The sequence below is a fragment of the Lissotriton helveticus genome, chromosome 9 (genome assembly GCF_964261635.1).
Source record: "Lissotriton helveticus chromosome 9, aLisHel1.1, whole genome shotgun sequence".
Classification (NCBI taxonomy): Eukaryota; Metazoa; Chordata; class Amphibia; order Caudata; family Salamandridae; genus Lissotriton; species Lissotriton helveticus.
This window is the reverse complement of record NC_136070.1, coordinates 990088005-990101631: the sequence shown is the minus strand read 5'-3', so window position 1 is coordinate 990101631 and position 13627 is coordinate 990088005.

Sequence of the window (13627 nt, the reverse complement as noted above, 5' to 3'; positions counted from 1 at the left end):
CCCGGCATTGCCTCCGTGGTTTCACCGCCGCAGCCCCCGGGTCGAGGAGAAGCCCAGAGAAGCTGCCGGGAGAGCCGCGCTGGGATTGGCCCAGCCGTCCGAGCCCCCGCCGCGTCATCAGAGGAGGAAGCAGGAAGCGGCCAGCGCGTGTCCCCGAGGCTCCCGTGAGAAGAGGAGCCCTGCGCTGCTGAAGAGGTGAGCCGGCAGTGCTTCCCGCCCCCCGCAGCACCAGTGAAGTCCCGGTGAGTGCGGGGGTGGGTTCTCCTAATCCTTCGAGCGGCCCTGCTTGGCAGAGGGCCGCTCCAACGCCGCCGCATTTCTTTGCAGAGCCCCGAGAGGCTCACAGCCCCGCATTTGTTGTCGAGCCGCCTGAGGCTCTGGGGGCAGTATCTGTTTCTGAGTCCCCCGGGAGGGACTCCATCGTTGTGAAGGGCACAAGGGGTGGTAGAGCGGCCCCACTTGGCAGCGGGTCGCTCCCCCTGGTGTCGGCCCATTTGATTTACGAGCCCCGAGGCTCGAGGGGGCATTTTGTTGATTTAGAGCGCTGAAGCTCTTAACCCCAGCCCACATTTGTTTTGTGAGCCCTGAGTGGCTCTGAGGGTGCCAGTTCCTTTGCGAGCCCTGAGAGGCTCGAGTGCCCATTCCTTGTTCCTGAGCCCACGAGGCTCCAACGTTGGCCAGCAGTATTCACAACTGTCCAGCACTTAGTGGACAGTTGCTACGTTTAGGCTTTGTGTGCTGTGCTGCCTGCGCAGCCTCCCCTGACATTGAGACTCAGGGCAATTCAGCCCCTTGCGAGGCCAGTTGGCCTGAGGGACAATTCTAGTGTTGTGCTACGTGCACCCTGCGCAATTTATGATTTACTGCTTATGTGATTCCTGCGCAAATGTTCTACCTGCACCTCTGAATGTGTTTTAATGTTTCATGTGCAATTGTTTGTTATTACCTTTGCTAAAAGTGACCTGCTTAGGTGATTCTTTATGTTTTTATTCCCCTTTGCTAAAAGTGACCTGCTTAGAGGAATGTTTGTTTTACCTTTGCTAAAAGTGACCTGCTTAGGTAATTGTTTATGGTTTATTTCCCTTTGCTAAAAGTGACCTGCTTAGAGGAATGTTTGTTTTACCTTTGCTAAAAGTGACCTACTTAGGTAATTGTTTATGGTTTATTTCCCTTTGCTAAAAGTGACCTGCTTAGAGGAATGTTTGTTTTACCTTTGCTAAAAGTGACCTGCTTAGGTAATTGTTTATGGTTTATTTCCCTTTGCTAAAAGTGACCTGCTTAGAGGAATGTTGATGTGTTATCGCCTTTGCTAAATGTGACTTGCTTAGGTGATTATTTTAGGTTTCCTTCCCTTTGCTAAATGTGACTTGCTTAGGTGATAGGTTTTCCTTCCATAGGTCCTGATGTTAAGGTCCTAGTTCCCTGCGTGATTTCCCTACAGTGTTTAGGGTGGCGTAGGAGGTATTTACCCTTTACCAATAGTTACTGGTTGTATGCTACATGTAACCATTTTATGTGCTAAGTGTTATACCTACAAGTATTATTTCTAAAAAGTGCATACCCCTGACAGTGGTCCAGGTGGCCCTGTCCTGTACATAATCCCTTGTAAATCTTGCCCGTGCCTGTTGGCACATTGTAAAGTGTGTGTGTTATCTAATGTGTTTTTATTATTATAATACAAAGGCTATTTTTGATATAAGCTTGTGTGGAGTTTCCTTTGTGGTGGGCCTAGGGTGTTGTCGCTGGGGTGCGCGCGCAAACGCTTTACACATCGCCTCCGAGATTAGCCTTGCTGCTCGCGTCACGTTACCTAGAGGGTGAGCAGGGGTTATCTTGGCGTGTAACTCCCTTGCCCGGACTTAGAAATGGTGATCCCTGACTGACTTTGGCGTGAGCCTTGGCCGGCCGGGGGTCCCGCTTCTAACATTGGTGGCTAGCGGTGCGGATTGGACTTGCGTTTGCGTTGTACCACAGTGGCGACAGGCCACATTACAAAACTCTGCAATTTTAGATAACCACATTTTGGGGATTATTGTTTTTTAGAGAAGTTTAAGTATTTCTTCTCCTGAAAGGTGTCATTTTGTAATTTCTGTCCAGTACATTTGTTCCCTGCCCTGCTTCCAGAGTTTGGTACCTGTGTCACTTGTGGTCAGGTTGAGAAAATCAGGGGTGGTAGAAACTGCCTTACCGGTCCGAGGGGAGGGTGTGTGTGAATGAGTGGTGTGTTACACTGGACAGTGGAGTGCAGGTTCTCTGAGATAGGAATCTTGCTGATTTTTGTAATTGTATACTCCTGTGTAAGCTCAGACCCCCAGGTTCCCTGTGTCAAACTCTTCTTGATAACGTCCGCCAAAATGGAGCCTGTTTTTGATCTCTGTTGTCTTTTTAGGTACAGTAGGTCAGAGCTGGTCAGATTCTGTGAAGAGGGAGGCATGGAGGTGAGTGAGTTGGATACTCAGTCCCAGCTTAGGGACAGCCTGATCCAATGGCAAAAGGGTCAGTGGGATCTTGAGCACAGTGAGAGAGATAGGGCCCGGGCCGCACGCCATGAGGGTGGTGAGTCTGTGGAGAGCCCTGAAGAATGTGAGTTGTATGATGATGACAGTGGATGGATATCAGCAGATAGTGAGGACCCCATAGATAGGGAGTCCCTGCTGGGTCCAGTGTCAGTACCAGCGCCCCATCCCTTTCCCTGTCCCCAGAGGAGTGGTTGGATAGGAGGGAAGAGCGGGAGCATCAGCTAGCGATGGAACAGCTCAGGTTGGAGCACGCCAAGCTAGAGGCTGAAAGAGCCTTGTTCAGGGAGAAGGTAGCCCTAGAGGATAGGTTATCCCCTGAGTGCAGTTGTGGTTTTCTGGATTCCCCAGGGAGGGTTGAGTCCAGTGGTGGCAGCTATTTAAATATTTGTGTAGACAGTCCCACTCCCAGTTTCCCGAGTCTGGTACCTGTTCCCCCAGAGGAGGAGTGTCGGTGGAAGTTCAGGAACCTTAGGAAACTGCCTCACCAGGATTGGGAGGATTATGCCGATGATTGTCATGATGCAGTTATTGATTGGTTAAAGGTTCACGGGGAATCTGAGTTAGATGGACTGCTCAACGTAGTTATCAGGGAGCAACTGCTCAGTGTTGTGTGTCCAGAGTTGCGCCAGCACCTGCTGGAGTTGAAATGTTTTTGTCCTTGGGACCTTGCAAAGGAAGCAGAGCGCTGGGACAGTGCGAGAGGTTCTTTAGAGTCACTAGTGAGTGATTCCAACAATAGTGGGTCAGGTGTCTTCCAGCCCAGTGTGGTGGAGGAGGGTGAGAGTAGCCCAGCTAGGTCCCAGGTTAGTGAGGAGGGTGTAGGGGCTGACTGCCTGTCTCAGTGGAGCGGGAGTGAGTGTGTGACCGAGAGTCCCCAGATGCCCGAAGCCCTGTCACAGAGCCTGGATGGTTTCTTTAGGGAACACCAGGATGGGAACCTAGGCTTGCCTGTTAGTTCACTTGAGGGAGATCTCCTAGTGTGTAGAGGACCGGGAGCATCTGTAAGCGGAGCTTCTATGGTTCTAGAGTCTGGCAGTACCGCTCCAGTGGGGAGGGTACAGGAGTCCAGCGAAAGGAGTGATTGGGGAATAGTATGTGAGTCCCCAGAAGTCCTGGAGTGCCAGGCATTGGTTCCACCAAAGGTTCTAGACCGGAGGTTGGAAGGCCAGGTTCAGGATCCGCCTGACCTGAAGGGTGGGACTACTGTAATCAGTGTCCTGACCAGTTCTTTTTCCAGAGGTACCGCCCCGGTTGGGAGGGAGCAGGACTCTGGAAGGGGGTGCAGAGGGTGGGAGAGCCCACCTCTGACCCCGGTGCAACCTGAGGGGTTAAACCCTAGGTTGGGAGAATGTTGTTTAGAGGGTACCCCTCGCAGGAGGAGGAGGAACCCGAGAAGAAGAGGTAGGGGGAGGAGAGCCTTCCCTGAGACTCCTGGTCCGCCTGAGGTTGTAGACCCTAGGCTGGAAAACCAGTGGCAGTCTAGCCCTGTCTTACAGACAGGAAGAGTGGAGCATGGCTATTATGTGCCAGGGGTTACTACCCCCCACTTTGTGAGTAGGCAGGATCCAGTGGTACCTGGGTGGCCTAGGGCCTGGTCCTGGCCGAGGGCAGCTGGAGAGTACCAGTGGGGTACCCCAGTTAGTCCCTACAGTAGTTTTAGAAGGAACCCTAGGGGTTCACCGTGGCGTAAAACAGGAGGGTGTCCCTGCAGTTGTGGGCCCGCGTCCTTGTTTTATCGCCCCAAGCAGGGAAGCCCATCACGGTGGTGATTGGTCTGCCCTGCGTTTTGGCTGGAAGGGGGTTGTGTTGGACTTGGGCCTTAGGGCAGGTTCACCCCTAATCTTTTTGCTTTTATTTGTGACCCTGTGTTAGTGATTTTTGGGTCTTGGTGCACTTTTTCCCTGTGTCCCAGAGTAAAGTGCGTGCGTGTAGTATGGCTGGCCTGCCCTCCCATAGGAATGCATGGAGAATGTGTGTGTCCATGTTAGTTCCTGATGTGTGGGGAGTGCAGGCTCGAGTTTGGTATGTATGAACTCGTGAGAATGAATGCTGCGCAATGGTATGTGCGGCTTGTATGTGTCTAGAAGGGAAGTGCTACTTCTGGACATTGATGTATGTGTGCAGTGAGGATACTGGAGCGTGATTGGCTGGAGCTGGCTGGCATGCCAGGCTCCAGGAAGTCTGGATGGGTCTGCCCGGTGGTGAGTGTGAGATCAGCATGAGTGATGTGTGGGAGGAGTGCACCTGGGTCCTTGATGGGCTGGGGTTTTCACCACACAATGCTGGCTCCGCCCCCCTGTGGTTTGTCTAACGACCCAAGCCTCCCCAGTGAATGAAAGGGGTGGTTGGGCCATCAAGGGTACTCCCAAGCCAGCTGCAACTGGTTTCCCCCCACCCTGCACCCTGAAGACAAAGGAATTTATGGTATAAAAATGGGGCTGTGTCCCCACAGAAACGGTTCTCTCTGTTCTTTCCAGGATCCTTGCCAGGAGGGGCTGTTGCTGTTGCTGCGGCCAGGAGGACCGCCACTTGGCTTGTCTCCCTGCCTGGAGACCCAGTGTGCTGGCTCTGGCCCTGCCTTGCCCCCTACCTGCCTCCAGCCCCTTGCTGGGGCTGTACTTTGCCAGAGCGCCTGGAAGCGCTTTCTATTTGCCTTATAGCGCTGGCAGCGCTTAACTTCTGCCCCAGCGCTCAATAGCGCTTTGCTTCTGCCCTCCAGCGCTTGGGAGCGCTTACTTACCTGCTAGCGCTGTGGAGCGCTTTATTTTGGGCTATAGCGCTAGGAGCGCTTTATTTGTATTGCCGATTTTTGGGCAGAGCGAGTGCCTACCTCGCTTTATCTTTTATTTTTGAAAGCCAGAGCCCACCCGGCATTGCCTCCGTGGTTTCACCGCCGCAGCCCCCGGGTCGAGGAGAAGCCCAGAGAAGCTGCCGGGAGAGCCGCGCTGGGATTGGCCCAGCCGGCCGAGCCCCCGCCGCGTCATCAGAGGAAGAAGCAGGAAGCGGCCAGCGCGTGTCCCCGAGGCTCCCGTGAGAAGAGGAGCCCTGCGCTGCTGAAGAGGTGAGCCGGCAGTGCTTCCCGCCCCCCGCAGCACCAGTGAAGTCCCGGTGAGTGCGGGGGTGGGTTCTCCTAATCCTTCGAGCGGCCCTGCTTGGCAGAGGGCCGCTCCAACGCCGCCGCATTTCTTTGCAGAGCCCCGAGAGGCTCACAGCCCCGCATTTGTTGTCGAGCCGCCTGAGGCTCTGGGGGCAGTATCTGTTTCTGAGTCCCCCGGGAGGGACTCCATCGTTGTGAAGGGCACAAGGGGTGGTAGAGCGGCCCCACTTGGCAGCGGGTCGCTCCCCCTGGTGTCGGCCCATTTGATTTACGAGCCCCGAGGCTCGAGGGGGCATTTTGTTGATTTAGAGCGCTGAAGCTCTTAACCCCAGCCCACATTTGTTTTGTGAGCCCTGAGTGGCTCTGAGGGTGCCAGTTCCTTTGCGAGCCCTGAGAGGCTCGAGTGCCCATTCCTTGTTCCTGAGCCCACGAGGCTCCAACGTTGGCCAGCAGTATTCACAACTGTCCAGCACTTAGTGGACAGTTGCTACGTTTAGGCTTTGTGTGCTGTGCTGCCTGCGCAGCCTCCCCTGACATTGAGACTCAGGGCAATTCAGCCCCTTGCGAGGCCAGTTGGCCTGAGGGACAATTCTAGTGTTGTGCTACGTGCACCCTGCGCAATTTATGATTTACTGCTTATGTGATTCCTGCGCAAATGTTCTACCTGCACCTCTGAATGTGTTTTAATGTTTCATGTGCAATTGTTTGTTATTACCTTTGCTAAAAGTGACCTGCTTAGGTGATTCTTTATGTTTTTATTCCCCTTTGCTAAAAGTGACCTGCTTAGAGGAATGTTTGTTTTACCTTTGCTAAAAGTGACCTGCTTAGGTAATTGTTTATGGTTTATTTCCCTTTGCTAAAAGTGACCTGCTTAGAGGAATGTTTGTTTTACCTTTGCTAAAAGTGACCTACTTAGGTAATTGTTTATGGTTTATTTCCCTTTGCTAAAAGTGACCTGCTTAGAGGAATGTTTGTTTTACCTTTGCTAAAAGTGACCTGCTTAGGTAATTGTTTATGGTTTATTTCCCTTTGCTAAAAGTGACCTGCTTAGAGGAATGTTGATGTGTTATCGCCTTTGCTAAATGTGACTTGCTTAGGTGATTATTTTAGGTTTCCTTCCCTTTGCTAAATGTGACTTGCTTAGGTGATAGGTTTTCCTTCCATAGGTCCTGATGTTAAGGTCCTAGTTCCCTGCGTGATTTCCCTACAGTGTTTAGGGTGGCGTAGGAGGTATTTACCCTTTACCAATAGTTACTGGTTGTATGCTACATGTAACCATTTTATGTGCTAAGTGTTATACCTACAAGTATTATTTCTAAAAAGTGCATACCCCTGACAGTGGTCCAGGTGGCCCTGTCCTGTACATAATCCCTTGTAAATCTTGCCCGTGCCTGTTGGCACATTGTAAAGTGTGTGTGTTATCTAATGTGTTTTTATTATTATAATACAAAGGCTATTTTTGATATAACCTTGTGTGGAGTTTCCTTTGTGGTGGGCCTAGGGTGTTGTCGCTGGGGTGCGCGCGCAAACGCTTTACACATCGCCTCCGAGATTAGCCTTGCTGCTCGCGTCACGTTACCTAGAGGGTGAGCAGGGGTTATCTTGGCGTGTAACTCCCTTGCCCTGACTTAGAAATGGTGATCCCTGACTGACTTTGGCGTGAGCCTTGGCCGGCCGGGGGTCCCGCTTCTAACAGCTTTGATTTACGAAGCGCACCTGGGAGAGGGTCTGATACATCAGGGGATCTCTAAAAAAATATTAGCATTAAAAGAGATGTACTGGTGGCCAGGAATGAATGCACATATTCACATCTTCATCATTAACTGCATTAACTGCAGTAGAGATCACAGTATGGAACGCCACCAGATACATGACTACAGCGTAGCCAACCCAGTACAGGCACCATTGTTAGACAGCATTAGACTATCTACATGCAGGCATCCTTATGGACGAATGCAGTCCCACAAACATCAAATCAAGGTTCATTTGGATGTGACCTCAGCACTCGCCTGACGCTCGAACTGTTATAAAAGATTTGCGAGTCTTTATTGGCACATACTAAATAGGCACACTACACTCTGACCAGGGCCCTATGTTTAGCTCTCGAGCTTACAAAGAAGCCATGGCCAGTTTGGGTGCTGAATTGCGATATTCTTCTCCATTCCATCCTGAGGGGAATTCTGTTGTGGAAAGAAAAAACCCGGACATAAAGCAGTCTATAACAGCTAGGGTATTATGTTCGGGTGATGGGTGGGTCAAACATCTTTATGGGGTCCAACATAGTCTAAACAATTGCCAAGAAGTTCTCTAGGGGGTGTCACTCCATATGAGGTCCTATTTTGGGTAAGAATGTTGGTTCCGGTTCTTGATTGTCATGGAACAGTGGTGTAAAATAAGAAATGTGATATCAAAGATCGTTTGGCTGTTTTACAGGACTTAAATGAACTAAGATCGAAACAAAGCAACGTGTTCCTGAAGCCAACCACCACTGGGGAAAACCAACTATCCCAGCAAGGCTGTCTGGATCTCAAAGCTTGGTGATCTAGTCAGAGAAAAGATTGCGGACCAGAAGGAATTTGGGCCTTCTTACAGACAACCAGTACCTGTCCTAGCAATCCACGGATCAAGAACAGTTTTACTGCCGCCCCTTGCTGGTAAAAAGGAGAAACGGTTTGTGTCCATCGACCTGATCAAACCACACTATGTGGCCGATACTAAGCAGCAGGCCAAGTGGACTCCGACAATGTAGCAGACGCACTCCGCTAGCTACAATCCAAGAGGATCAAATTGAGAGACTCATCACCATTGAAGATTCTACAGTGATAAAAGAAGGACTATGCAATAAAGCTATGGAACTCGTTCGTCTTGAAACCCAAATATCAGTTCGTCCTGATGCACCTGTCTCCAACGAAGTAACATGTGATCAAGTGGTTGCAGCGATTTCAACAAATCCGGATGCAATTCCAACCATTGAAAGAACTGCCTCTGGCTATTTCATTCACTTTGATACGTTTTCTGAGGATCCCAGCGAACCTGAAACATCGCCAGCACAAAGAACTTTCAAAGAACAAGCGACAGACTTTTTTCATCTCCTGAAAAAGACTTACCTGGTTTCACCATGGATTGAACTATGGATTGTTTTGGGAATATTCTTCTTTCTTCTTTGGTTACCTCTGGTAATAACTCTGGTTATGCTGATAAATGGAAGATATATTCAAATGGACACAGCAAGTAAAAAAGTGAACTTACTTCTCCAGCCACACAAATCATCCCATCATGAACAAAGAGACTTGTCAGCAGTGAACATCACATCCGTTCCTATACCGGATGGTATAGTTTGGGACAGAACTGAATATGACATTTTTGGCCCGTCCGAGCTTTTGAAGATTCCACACTTATTTAAGATTTCATTAAGTGACTTTATTACCTCTAGTACCTTTTCTGATGATTGGGACTTCGAGACTGTTAATAATATGATGTCCGATCTAGAAATGTCTGCAGTGTTCACAAATCATGAATATTTAGAGGGTTCATCAGACTATGAACAAATGTATTGTTATAACCATTATGTTCATCATTTATTGCACAGATCTGCAATGCCTAGAAACGTATATATATGTTTAACCAATAGGAACATTGTCCTACACCTACAAAGGGTAGCTCAAAAACTTTTACAATGAGCGGGGGAAACATGGCGGCCGGGAGCTGAGCGGTCTCGGACGTGCTCCCCTCCGAGGCGTTTTTTGTTTTTTTAACCCTGACTCTGAATTCTTGCCGGGATAAGACCTAGTGTTCTTCCGATTTTTCGAGTTTACAAACTTAAATTTATGCTGCTAAATAATATTATTATCCCACCCCAAGTACCGTGGAGTTCCTGCCAGCGCACCTGGGGCTTTCCTTCCTCGATCTGAGCCGCTCCTGCTGCCAGAGGCGTCGGCGGCGTGGGCGGTTCCCGGGCTGCGTGGCTTCTGTGGGGCCGAGGATGGAGGGCTGGCGGCGCCGCGCTGTGTTTGCGCTTTTGATGCTGCATTTCTTCCTGGTGCAGGGAGCTGCTGCTTAGCGTCTGCGGGGGTTTTTGTCAGCAGGGAACTGTGAATGGTGCTCGGGCCTCCGCAGCCATGGCTCTTTCCCCCTTGAGCTCTGGGTGCTGCTTTGGAGTGGAGGACGCGTACCCCCAGCCTCCAGCTCCAGGGATTTTACAGAGTCAGCACTGGTGATCGTCTAGGAGAAGCAGAAGCGGTGAAAAGCTACCAGTTGGAGTCATCAGTCTCGGAGAGAGACAGCATGGTAGGAGGGGAACAGGCACTTTTTGGATATTTGCCCAGTACTGAGCCAGTTTCTAGTCTGTATACAGTGGGCCTTTCTAAGTATTTGAAATCTCCGATTCAAATCCAGACACAAGGTTGGGCTCAGGGTTCTTCCAGGTGGAGTTGGGCCCTCTTGGTCTCTCGGGTCGTCTGTGAGTTCACTCTCCCCGCGCCTTAGCGGCCTGTCTGTACAGGGAGACAGTGAGACCTGCCCAAAGGGAGGGGGCTCAAAGCTGTATGGAAAAAACCTTGGCAATATCCAGCTTACCCCACCTACATTGCCACAGTTGCAGCCTCAGCCACAGTGTATTCGTAAAACAACAGTATGCAGATATGCGGAGAAATCACACATTGGTGGGAACTGGGAAATCGAGCTCCAATGCCAGAATATCCACCCAATCAAAAAGGAGGTTTTGAATTTGGTATGGGAAGATGTTGGAAGCGAGTGAAACTGTGGGGCTTCCACAACATGCAGTCTGGGACTCATCAGTGCTGGAGACTGTGGTCCCAGAAATGTTCGAGCTTTCTTTGCAGATGTTATACAAGGTAGTTAAACCTTAAAGAAGAACCATTTTTACGTAATCAACAGGATATATTACACCCCAAAGATAATTGCCAAATTTGCACCCCTTGCTTCTTCAAAGTGCCCTAGATGTGACACCACCCAAGCTGACGATTTGCACATATTTTATGAGTGTGGGGCCTTAAAGGGGTTCTGGCAAAACATAGAGTGTGCACTGGGTGCCATCTTGAAAGTTAATTTTAAACTTGATCTCCTTGCGGTTATTTTTGGCATAGTAAACAACCCCTTGCTTGCATTGACTGGTAGGCAAAAAGGCCTTTTAATGTATCTGATTTTAATAGCCCAAAGAAAGATATGTAGGTTATGGAAGGAACCATCTCACCCGCTTTATGAGAAATGGCTTCGGGTTGCCTTGGCCATGGCTCAGTTGGGCTCGGGTCACTTGGTCAGTGACGAGCCCAGCATTTGGACGCAGCTTCTCGACTGGGGCAAAGAAATGAGGATAATCTAAGTTTTTAGTCCAATGATTACAGCAGGCTTTTTTACAACAAACAAAAAGAAAGCTGGCCTGGTTGGCCCATGGCGAATGCAATAGCAGAAACCCGGGGTGCACAAGATAGAAGGCTGGTTTCTAGCTTATATTTGCATGCTTTAAAAAAAAAAAACTTTTGCAATGAAACTTTCATATTTTTCAGGGTTCAATTTATCTAATGCTGAATCATTTTATTTGAAAAATGTGAACAAGACAGGAACGAAAAATATGTTGTCCAATACAAAACAGATTTATTCTGCAGCCTTTATTACCCAACTGCCTAGACAGGGTTTTGACTTTTGGAAAGACAACATTGAGACAAAAACTGGGGTGCAAACGATTGGCAAGTGCTGGGTGTAGAAGCTTTGTTTAGAGCCTGTATCATCCCTGAAAAAATTATGTTTTTGAATGACACTGTCCAACAAACATCTTGCCTTGGGTTAGCCAAGATCAAAGACATGAACACACTGACCATACCTATACCTACAAGTAATAGCACTACACAGAGGGAGGTCGATGTACTTAATATTTTGCATCACAACAGATCAGATCCAGAATGGAAAAAATGGTTGCTCTGGCCCACAGACACAAACGACTGTCAAGATCGATTCCTGAACAAAACACAGGGTTTCACTATCAATAGATTAGACCCAAGATATGATCAAAGACAGCATCCTGGGGTAGTAACAACATACAGTGTAGGGAAACTATGCATTGATTGGCTACAGAGATCTATACTTGAGGATGTAAAACAACACTTATCTTTACTTAAAGATGGCGCAGACCGTAGGGAATTCTTGCTAGGACCAAGGAAACCGCGTCAAAAGTGTGTTCATATATGCCGGTATCTATGCTGCTTATAACGAAATATGGAAGATTACCCAAGCAGAGACTGCAGAATGAATATGAGAAATTAATCCTATTAATTTAGAGAAATCTATCTCGGTAGTAGACAATGGGTTAACAACTCTTTCGTCCAGGATATATTCATTGGACAGCATTGTGTCTTCTGCCATAGACATCATGGAACAAGACCTAGGCCCCGATGTAGGTAAAACGCATTTACCGATTTTAAAATACCGATTGCTACCGAATCGGTATTTCACAATCGGAAAATGATATGTAGCAAAAATTATTCGGAACAATACCGATTCAGTAGCAATCGGTATCGTGAGTCGATACGTACCGATTCGCCAAGTACCGAATCGGTATAGTCCGGATCGGACACGTCCGAATCGGTAAATAAAAATGCGGATCCTACCGATTCGGTAAACGCCGAATCGGAAATAGAAATACGCCCCATGGGCCGAAAGGCCAATAGGAACGCATAATACATACCGATTCGGTATTTACCGAACATATTCGGTATATTCCGAATCGGAAAATACCGAATCGGAGAATGCCGATTCGTCGAGCAGGGTAACTGACACTGAAGACATCAGCCAATGAGCTGGAAGCACCCTCCCCCACAGGGAGTGGCAACCCAGGCAGGTGCAACTCATCAGAACTTTCTGGAAAGCTGCCTGAGCTGAGCAAACACAGTGAGCAGCAGTGTTAGCAGGATCCCTGTGAGACATGGAAAACAGCACTGAGAGCCAGAAGGCAGAGCGCAAGAGGAAGACCAAATTCAGCACCATGGAGCTGCAAACGTTGGTGGAGGAGGTGGTGAGGGTGCACAGGCAGCTTTATGGAAGGCTGTCCCTCACTGTTCCGGAGAGCACCAAGAGGAAGCTGTGGATAGACATCGGGGAAAAAGTCAACGCTGTTGGTGTCACCCACAGGAGCCAAGACGACCTAAAGAAGAGGTTTTACGATATCCGTGGCGTGACAAAGAGAAAACTGGCTGACCTGCACAAGCAGGCTGGACTTACTGGAGGAGGCACAAACCGGGCGCCACCCCTCACTCAGCTGGAGGAACTAGTGGCGACGACATTGAGAGGGCGAGTGTCGTGGGAATTGGGGACCTGGACAGCTCATTCCGAGCTACAGCTACAGGTAAGAAGCATGCGCAACTTGACACACCATACCAGCCACCTCCCCTATAGACCCAATGCACAGCCAAACCCCAGGCCAGTACTGCTAGCAACAGACATGAGCAATGCATCTTGCTAAATGTAGTCATCAAAAGTACCCAATAATGCCACTGCAGAAGCATAAGAAAAATAACTGTAATACTGCATCTACGTTTTTGTAATGAGATGTGCAATGCTTTAATAGTAGTGACTGGAACACATTAGCACTCAGTTGACAAATGCTTCTTAATACCTAGGGGCACCATCAGGCGGGGGAGCAGCACCAACTCAAGCACCAGCTCCAGCACCAACAGCCAGTGCGGTGGCGGTGGCAAGCACCAGTGTAGCAGCACAGGAGGAGGACAACAGCAGTGCCCTGGGCAATGAGGAAGACACTGGACATTCCCTCACACATCCACACTCCCCCCAACTGTCTCTGTCTCAGTCGCCCACATTGCAATTCTCCCCGGAGATCACACCACCACAGAGCCACCCTGCACCTGCCACATCCCCTGCCAGGAGGAGAATTGTTGCTCCATTAATCATCATGGAGGGAGCAGCGGGTCAGGCTCCTGCACAAGACCCTGTGACACCAGCGTCACCCCAGCACACACAGCAGGGCAGCAGAAATCCACGG